An 11224-nucleotide genomic window follows, 5' to 3' on the forward strand; every position below is an offset into this window, starting at 1 on the left:
TTTCACTAATATGATACATATGAATAATTGGTAGTGCTTCTATAGTTTCTCCATATCATTTATCACTCAAAGCCTTACAGTATCTGCTAATAGTTGTATGTTTTCTTCTATCTTGTTGGTATTGTTCTTCAAATTGGATCACATTTTAAGAGTTGACACAGCATGTACTGTCACTTGAGTTTTTGATCTTAGCAACTCTGATGGGTATAAGATGGAATCTCAAGGTCATTTTGATATGAATTTCCCTGATGACTAAGTGGCTTTGTGGATATTAGAATTCCTATGTTGAGAATGGCTGTTTAGCTCTGTACCCAATTTTTTATTTGGGTTATTTGATTTGTCAGTGTTTAATTTCTTAAGTTCTTATACATTTCGTATATTCACTGCCCTCTGTCAAATGAAGGGTAAGTGAAGATATTTTCCCATTTTGTAGGCTTATTTTTTGTTCTATTGATAGTATCCTTTGCCTTACAGAAGCTTTGCAGTTTCATTAGGTCCCATTCATCAACTGTTGATATTAGAACCTTGTACAACCACTCTGATAATCAATCTGGTAGTTTCTCAGAAAATTCTAAATAGTTCTACCTAAATACCCAACTATACCACTCCTGGGAAAATACCCAAAAGATGCTCCACATACCATAAGGATATGTGATCAACTACGTTCATAGCAGCTTTTATTCATAATATTCAGAAACTAGAAACAACTCAGATACCCCTCAAACAAAGAAGAATGTATACAGAAAATGTGTTTTATTTATGCAATGGAATACTGTTCAGCTAATTAAAACAGGGATATCATGAATATGGCAGGCAAATGGATGAAATAGCATTGTAAATGAGGTAACTCAGACCCAAAAGGACACACATGGTATGTACTCATTTATAAATAGATATTAGTCAAAAAGTGCAGGATACCCATGCTACTTGCTACAGACCCTAAAAAGCTAAACAAGAAGGATGGTCCAATAGAAAATGCTTGATTCTCACTTAGAAGGGGAAATAACATAGTCATAAGAGACAGATGGAGGAAGGGGACTAGGTTGGAGAGAGGGTAGGGAAAAGATCAGGTGTGGGACAGGAGAGATGGACAGAGGGACACTAGAATGAATGATCTGCAGTTGGCTGGAATGGGGATATGGGGGCATCTCTCGGACACACCAGAGACTAGGGGTGGGGGACTTTATTTGAGACTCATAACAGTGGGAATAAGGAACCTCAAAAGTCAATCACCAGTAGAGAGATAAGAACACCAACTTACCCACAAAATTTTCAACCTGTAATTTGTCCTGTGTACAAGAAATGCAGGGGCAATGGTAGACTGTAGGAATGGTCAGAAAATAATTGACCGAATTTGAGACACATCCTATGGGAAAGTACAAATCCCTGACACTATTAATGGGAAAAAAAATGAGAGTTGAGGTCTGATGATTCTGACATATAACAACCTTAATTTTGAAATAAAATGCAGTGTTTTCTGGACCCAAAAATAGAGTGGTTATGTTTCAGGAACATATTGAGGTCTCACTGAATTTTATGTTCCAGTGTGAGAACAGTTTTGTGGAGTTTTCTATAGCAACAGAAATAAGAAAATTATAAAAGCAAGGCATTTAAAATATCAATTTGTGAAAATATCTATTAGGCAATTATAATAAGCAAAGAAATGTGCACTATAAACCTTGACTGTAATTTGATAGAATTAGTATAGGATAGGGTTTTTGTTAATAGTGGATTCCAAATACTTAATGTAATTATGAGGATATTAAATTTGATGTACAAGGAGACCAAGAACAGATCTTTAGGAGGCTAAAAAATTCCCAGGGAAATTATAGTTAGGCTACCAGAACAATAACCTAAAACTCTTCATAGTCAAGCATGTTTGCAATAAGCTGATGAGCCTACACAAACAACTTTTGTCCAGAACGCATGTACATTCACTCCTCTTGAGAAAGCATCACACTTGAGCATGTGGAAGGTCAGAGATTATTTATTAATTTTACAATGGTTCTCATCATTTGAAAGACCATTTCTGGGATCTAAGATAGATGAGGCCGAGTATGGCCTACAAAGAAGTGCTCAGGACAAAGGAATGGTTGGTAAAACCCTTGAATAAACAAAATCCTGTGTCATATATAAACTATTAACCATCATAATGTAGATGTAACTTTTCTTTCCTTACATTCATCTTTTGTATCTGATATAGCACTTATCTGTAACACATAATAATACTACTATACATAAAATTAAATAATCGAGAGCATTGATTGTGTTCAGGGAGTGAAGGTAGCAGATCAATAAAAAATACACTTTAAAAAGCTAAATTTTGAGTTCTTGGACTGTATCTTGGATATTTTGTACTTTTTTTGAATAATATCCACTTATTAGTGAGTATATACCATACATGTCCTTTTGGGTCTGAGTTACCTCACTCAAGACAATATTTTCTAGTTCTGTCCATTTGCCTGCAAAACTCAGGATGTCCTCATTCTTAATAGCTGAGTAGTATCCCATTGTGTAAATGAACCACATTTCTGTATCCATTCTTCTGTCGTGGGACATCTGAATTGTTTCCAGCTTCTGGCTATCACAAATAAGGCCACTATGAACATAGTGGAATACATGCCTCTGTGGCATTGTGGGACATATTTTGGTATATTCTTATCAGTGTTATAGCTGGGTCTTCAGGTAGGTCTATTTGCACTTTTCTGAGGAACCTCCAGATTGTTTTTCAGAGTGTTTGTATAAGTTTGCAATCACACTAGCAATGGAGGAGTGTTCCTCTTTCTCGACATCCTCTCCAACATGTGCTGTTACCTGAGGTCTTGAGCTTAGCCTTCTGATAGGTATAAGGTGGAATCTCAGGGTCCTTTTGATTTGCATTTCCCTGATGACTAAGGATGTTGAACATTTCTTTAGGTGCTTCTCGGCCATTTGAGATTCCTCTGTTGTGAATTCTCAGTTTAGTTCTACACCCCATTTTTTGATAGGGTTATTAGTTTTTTGTTTGTTTGTTTTTAAGAGATTAGCTTCTTGAGTTCTTTATATATTTTTGATAGTAGCCCTTTATCTGATGTGGGGTTAGTGAAGATTTTTTTTTCCAATCTGTAGATTGATGATTTGTCTTATTGACTTTGTCTTTTGCCTTACAGAAGCTTTCCAGTTTCATGAGGTCCCATTTATCAATTCTTGATCTTAGAGCATAAGCCATTGGGGCTCTGTTTTGGAAATTTCCCCCTGTGCCAATGCATTCAAGGCTCTTTCCCACTTTTTATTCTATTAGATTCAGTGTATCTGCTTTTATGTTGAGGTCCTTGATCCACTTATACTTGTGCTTTGTGCAGGGTGACAAATATGGTTCTATATTCATTTTTCTACATACAGAGACCCAGTTAGAACAACACCATGTATTGAAGATGCTTTCTTTTTTCCATTGTATATTTCTGGTGTCTTTGTCAAAGATCAAGTGTTTGTAGCTGGGCAGTTTTAATTCTAGGTCTTCAATTCTATTCCATTGATCAATGTCTCTGTCTCTGTACGAATACCATGCTGTTTTTATTTCCGTAGTAAAGCTTGAGGTCAGGGATGGTGATTCAATCATGCATTCTTTATTGTTATGAAGTGCTTTTGCTATTCTGAGTTTTTTGCCTTTCCAGATGAATTTGAGAATTGCTCTTTCCATGTCTTCAAAGAATTGTGTTAGGATTTTTGATGGGGATTGCATTGAATCTATAGATTGCCTATGGTAGGATGGTCATTTTTACTATGTTAATTCTGCCAATCCATGAGCATGGGAGATCTTTCCATTTTCTGAGATTTTTTTCCATTTCTTTCTTGAGAGACTTGAAGTTATTGTCATACAGGCCTCTCACTTGTTTGGTTTGAGTTACCCCAAGATATTTTATATTATTTGTTGTTATTTTAAAGGGAGTTGTTTCCCTAATTTCTTTCTTAGTCTGTTTATCATTTGTATAAAGGAAGGCTACTTATTTATTTGAGTTCATTTTATATCCAGCCACTTTGTTGAAGTTGTTTATCAGCTTGAGAAGTTCTCAGGTAGAATATTTTGGAGTCACTTATGTATATTATCATATCATCTATAAGTAGTGATAACTTTATTTCTTCTTTACCAATTTATATCTCCTTGATCTCTTTTTGTTGTCTTATTGTTCTAGCTAACACTTCAAGTCTATTATAAATAGATATGGGGAGAGTGGGCATGCTTGTCTTGTGCCTGATTTCAGTAGGATTGCTTCAAATATGTCTCCATTTAGCTGCTGGTTTGCAGTAAATTGCTTTTATTACATTTAGGTGTGGGCCTTGAATTCCTGATCACTCCAAGTTAGGACTCCTCAGTCCCACTTGAGATGGAGAAGAAAACAATCACAAGTGGGGATTGAGGGAGGGATCTGGGAGGGAAAGTGGACTGAGGGATATTAGGGAGAAGAGGGGAACCTGATCTGGTATTGGATAAGGGAAAAGGATTGAAGCCCTGAGGGCCAGCAGTAAGAGTGAAAACAGGCAACCTCTGGAGGTATGAGGTTGGGAGACTCTCCAGAGAACTGGGGGGACTCTCCAGAGACCTGGGATTTGAGAGACTCTCAGGACTCAAAGGGAGAGGCCTTAGATGAAATGCCAGACAATAAGGAGAGAGAACTTAAAGTCCCCACCCCAAGTCAGAAGACAGGGCATTGGGGCCTATCCCACAATCACAACTCTGACCCATGGTTGTTCCTGTCTGGGTTACAGGGATGGGAATGGAGAGGAGCCTGTGGAAAAGGAGGTAAAGCAACAGGACCAAAGTGGGATCCAGCTCAAAGGGAGATTACAAGGCCTGACACTATTACTGAGGCTATGGAGTGCTCACAAAATGGGACCTAACATGACTGTACTCCAGAAGACCCAACAAGCAGGTGAAAGAGTCAGATGCAGATATTCGCACCCAACCAATGGACAGAATTAGGGAAAGACTGAAAGAATATAAGAAGGGTGACCCTGTAGGAGGACCAGCAATCTTAATTAATCTGGACCCTTGAGATCTCTCAAACCAAACAAGTGGATACAACAGATGATACAAGGCCCCCAACATACATATATCAGAGGACTGCAGAATCTGTGTTCAGAGATTTTGCACCTAACTCTCAAGAAACTGGAGGCCCTAGGGAGTTTAGAGTTCAGGTGGGGTGAGGAGTGGGGGCATCCACATGGAGACAGGGTGATGGAGAGGCTGTATGGGATGTAGAACAGTTAAAGGCTCGATGGGCAGCAATAAAATGTGGAGTGTAAATAAATAAATTTAAAAATGCTAAATTTTATATTTTTACTTATTTTTATTTTGACTACGTTTTCCCTGTATAAACAGGTATCTTTATTTTATGAACTATTTTACTTACATTTACATTTAAATTGCTGGAAATGGATATCTCTGGATGAAGCCATTGTAGTATTGCCATTATTCTATTAGAAAAATTCTCAGAAATTTGGGAATAGTTCTACCTTAAGCCCCTGCAATACTGTTCCTGGACATATACTTCAAAGATGTTCCACCATACCACAAGGAAAATTTCTCATCTATGTTCAGAACAGCTTTATGTGTACTACCTGGAAACATGAAAAGATATGACATGTCCTTCAACGAAGAATGGAAAAATAAATGTGGTTCATCTACACAATGAAATACTACTCCACTATTAAAAACAAGGCTACAATGAAGTTTGCAGACAAATATATGGAACCCGGAAATATCATCCTGAGTGTGGTAACTCAGACCCAAAAGGATATGCATGGTACTCAGTGGTAAGTGAATATCAGCCATAAAGTACAGGATATCCATTCTACAATCCACAGATCCAAAGAAGCCAAATAACAGAAAAAAGGGTATATTTGACTCAGAAGATGAAATAAAGTAGACATTGAAGTTGGATGGATGAGGGAACTGGATGGGAAAGGGGGTGGGGAGAGGAATGTGGTAAGGAGATAAGGTGTGAGGAGAAAAGGGGATAGATAATGGAAGTCTTGGGCAGCCATAGGAGGAAGCATCTCTAGGAAGTGCCAGAGACCTGGGATAGAGGTAGGGGTAATGGAAGTCTATGTGGTGACTCTAGCTGAGATTCCTAGCAATAGAGGATAAGGAGCCTGATGGGGCTACTTTCTTTAGCTAGGTATAATGTCCAGTAGAGAGATAAGGATTGCAAACCACCAACAAAACCTTTGTTCCCAAATGTGTCCTACTTGCAAGGAGTGCTGAAAAGGGGGGAGAGGGTGCAGACATGTGTGAATGGACAACCAATGGCTGGCCCAACTTGAGATACATCCCATTGGCAAAAAAGAAAAAAAAAATCTGAAATTATAAATGATACTGTTAGGCTTGCAGACAGGAGCCTATCATAACTTTCCTCTGAGAGCTCCAGTTAACAGCAAATGGTAACAGATGCAGAGACCCACAACCAAACATTAGACAGAGCTCCGAGAGTTTGAGAGTTGGGGGAAGAATTGAGGAGCCTGAAGAGGATAGAAACTCCATGAAAAGACCAACAGAGTCAGCAAATCTGGACGCTGGAGGGCTCCTAAAGACTGAACCACCAACCAAACAGCATATATGCAATGTACCTAGGGACCTTGCATATCTGTAGCAGATGAGAAGCTTGGTCTCCATGTGGATCCCCCAAAACTGGAGCAGGGGCTGTCTCTAAATTTAAATATCAGCCTGTGGGTCCTCTTTCTCTAACTAAGCTACTTGGTCAGATCTCAGTGAGAGAAGATGCACTTACCCTTACAGTGACTTGATGTGCCAGGGTGGGATGAGACCCAAGAGTGCTTCCTCTTCTCTGAGGGGGAAGAGCTGTGTGAGCGGAGGACTGGGAGTATGGAAAGTGCTGTTATCATTATGGAAAGTGAATACAATATAAATTAATGAAAAAGGAAAAATAGAAATGTTGTTTAGATTTTTTTCATTTTTAATTGTAATATAACTGTATAATTATATTCATCCACTCATCACTCTGTGTCTAATTCTTCCTTCCAAATTCTGGATCTCTTCTCTTTTAACCATTGTTGATGTATATATACATGTATATACCTATCTGTAGGTGTATGCATGCATGTATGTGTCTGTGTATGCATGCATGTGTATATGTGCAGGCAAACACACCCATGTGTGTATAAAGTTTATACATATAATTATATATAACCTACAATTTTTGTATAAAATTAGGTGGTTGACCAGTAGCTACTGGATAACCAATCAAGAATTTATCTGTGGGAAAGAAATATTCTCTCTATCATCAATGATAATTATCTTTCCATCTACAGGTGGGACTCATATACATTGAGAGGTCAATTTGAGTTTGAATTAAGATTCTATGAGAGGCCATGTTGAGATTGCCTGGAAATAGTTTCCATTACATAGCTGGAAAATACAATCCCACATGAAACATCCTGGTCCTTCTTTTGTCTTATCTCCAAAACAGGATAAATGTTTCAATATTCTATCCACAGGCCTAGAACTTGTCAGGACAACACAAAGAAGACACATCTATGCAGATCTCAAACACACATCAGTGTACTATGAGTGTATATGAGAGGGATTGTTTTTATATATGGTGAATTCTCCTACATATTCATAACTAGCATTTGTTAATTGACTCACTTCTCTTAGTGGAAAATGAAACAAGAGATGTAGGCAAGGACCTGTGCTATAAAATCCCTTCATTTTACATTTTTATTTTGATTTTATGTTTGTATATTAGTATGTGTTAGGAAAACACATATGCCACAGTGCACATGTGGAGGTCAGAGGGCAACTTAGGAGAGTCAGTTTTCTATGTCCATTTTTGCATAGTTCCAATTATTAAAAGCAGGGTGCAGGTCTTGAGCAGAAATCATCTTTTCCCACCAAGATATCTGGCATTCCATAAACTACCTTTGTATGCAAGGTAGGTAAAATGGTAAAATTACCCTATTTGGTTGTGTTCAAGTGAAATATAATGTTTCTGTGGAAAAACAAAGAAAGGAAACAAAAACAGAATAAAAAACAAAAGCAAGCAAAGAAACAAACACATAGATCACTACACTATGGTTTATAATATCATCTTACTGGACCTCCAAAGTATATAAACTCTAAATTTATTTGTGCTAATAATGCCTTATCCTCCATTTTATTTTCACAGGCACTGTTGGGGCCATAGGTATAGAACATGAATTAAATAAAGGGAGGGGAAACTTTGGTTAGAATCTATTGTATGATAGGAGAATCTGTTTTCAATTAAAAAAATAACTGAACATTCATCATATAATATAAAACCACGCATATCACATGAGAAAATAAGTAGTAAAATTATGTCAAGAAGTAGGTCAAATTTTTGACTCATCACTAGTATCAACTCAAATATAAAAAAGTTATACACTAAAGACAATGAAGAAAATTTCTTTTCATCATTTTAATTAATGAATCAAGTCTACAAATTCTGCCTTGTAAAAGTTTCTACTTCCACAAAGAACCACATAACTTTCTTCAAAAGAAAGAGAGGAGATTTATTTGCAAGTATAATAATTTATCACCATGATGCCAGAAGTACAAATGCAGCATGAACAGGCACAATATCTACTATGGGTATACCAGATTTATCTTAAAAATAGAAATTGTTTTACATTACAAAAACTGAACAAATAAAATTAGGCATCTGATAAACACAAAAATCCCCCAAATAAAAAAATACTTCATATATATATACACACATATATATATATATGTATATGTATATATATATGTATATATATATATATGTGTGTATATATATTCATTTATTTATTTTAATTTTCAAAGAAAATTTTTTTCAAAAATCATTTTAAACAGAATCTTTTAACATATGCAAAAATAAATTTTAAAAACATATTTTAGTATCATAATTGAAGTGGGCATGTAATACACTAGGAGTTTTATATCTAAGCAAATTATTAGGTGTATTGGGAAAGAATACAAATGGCATATAAGAAGCTCTAGGGGATATTTCACCAGGCTGTGTGTCATAAGCTCAATGTTGTACAGTGTCAACAGCCACACTAAAGGAAAATTAAAGAATAAATTATAATGAATGTTGGTGAAAACCCTTTCAAAGTATAACTGGAGAAATTTTGAGGCTTCTGAAAGTATCCTCTGTATTGTTGAAAGTGAAATTAATGAAATGGCTATTTACTTCATTTAAAACTCCTTAATTTATTATATTTTACATACAGGTGTTTTATGATTTTACCTCATTTGTAGTCACTACCAAAGGGCTAAATTTTCTTCCTTTTAAAAATATTTAAAATGTTATCTTCCTTCCTGGTTTCCCCTCTACAAAATCCCCTCTCCCATCTCCGTCTCCACTGCTTTTATGAGGATGCTCTTCCACAAATCTCCCACTCCCATTTAGTTATCCCTTTCTCACCTACTTATTATACTGAATTTACATTTCTTTCCAAACTTTGAAACTGATAGTTTAGAAAAGATTGGGGGTCATAACATAATTGAAATCTTAAATTTTGGTGAACCTTTCATTTTTAGTCCTTGCTAATACAATTTCAGTGAAAAAGTAAACATAATGTTTGTATAAAATAAGTAACCCAATTTTACTCCTGTTTTCAGATAATGTGCTGGTTTTAATTAAAGTGGACCCCATTTGTTTATGTAGTCACAAGCTTAGTTGTACCCAGTTGCTGAACTGTTCAGACAAGTTGTGAGCTGTGGCCTTGTTTGGGGTTTCAAAAGCCCATACTAGGCACAGTCAAAGCCTCTCTCTCTCTGTCTCTCTCTCTCTCTCCTCTCTCTCTCTCTCTCTCTCTCTCTCTCTCTCTGATGAAAATAAAAGTTCAATGACCTTGAAACTTGGTGTTGCTTGTTAAAGCATTCAGTCTCTAGAGTTTTGCCTGATAAACTTAGAATGCTATAATTTTCAGAATTTCACCATTCTTGAAAATTCCTACAAAACTTCTTTCATCCTACTGGGAACTTAGTTTCAGAATTTATAGATATCTATAATTGTTCAGAATACATAAAAACAATGAGCAAAATTGCTAATAGGAATTAGCAGAATTCTAAAATATGATTTCATGCTGTATAAGTCAATTCATATAAAAAAATCATCTCTACATTTTCAATATTTCACATGCCTGAAACATAAGGATCCATATGAAGTATTATAACTAACTTTATTTTAGTGCTATGGAGTTGACAAAATTAATTTAAACATTTTGTAAAAAATGTGATTTTTAATTAAATACCAGTAGTCATATATATTATTCAAGTAATTATTTTTATTAAAATAGAATTAGAAAGGCTAAAGATAAAGCACTTGAAATTATTCCATGAAAAAGGTATTAATTTCTTCATTAATTCTAAACTAATGTGTGTTTTTAGAAGTGTGAAATTAGATTCATGTTCTTTCAGCACACTTAAAGATTCTTCTCCAGGGGCTGGAGAGATGGATCAGTGGTTAAGAACACTGACTGTTCTTTCAAAGGTTCTGAGTTCAATTCCCAGCAACCACTTGATGACTCACAACCAACTGTAATGGGATCTGAAGCCCTCTTCTAGTGTGTGTCTGAAGACAGCTACAGTATACTCACATAAAATAAATGAATGGATTTAAAAAAATTTCTTCTCAAATTTTCATGCAGCATATTTGCAGTGGGTTAGATTCCTTTTGTGCCTTTTGGACCAATTCTAATAGTCATCAGCAAGCAGAAGAGTAATATAGCTTGTTCATTCTAAAAATTGGCTGAAGTGTTCTCTGCATTGAAACCTAATCTATCTTAGAGTCTCAGAGCTGCATTATATTGATATTTATTAAATATATCAAATTGTGGAAGTTTTAGGCAATAAAATTTGAAACATACATTGCATATACAAACATTTATAATCTACTAAGTAGAGGTAAACTTAAAATCTCATAGCCTAGTGGAAAAAATTAACATGCTTAACTCCAACCACAAAGTCAAATTTGGTTTTTATTTATTTATTCACATAGATTGTTTGATGCAATCATATAGCAGAAGAAAATATGATTCAATGTTTTCTTTTATCAGGCATATTCTCTTTGATTTCTTGTAAGCCATGTTTAAAGTATGATCCAGTTGATATATATATCTCCTATATATCTCATATATATATCCTATATATCTCATATATATATATATATGCTATATATCTGCTACTATAGGAAATATATATATATACATATATATATAT

The sequence above is a fragment of the Mastomys coucha genome, unplaced genomic scaffold (assembly GCF_008632895.1).
Source record: "Mastomys coucha isolate ucsf_1 unplaced genomic scaffold, UCSF_Mcou_1 pScaffold22, whole genome shotgun sequence".
NCBI classification, from domain to species: Eukaryota; Metazoa; Chordata; class Mammalia; order Rodentia; family Muridae; genus Mastomys; species Mastomys coucha.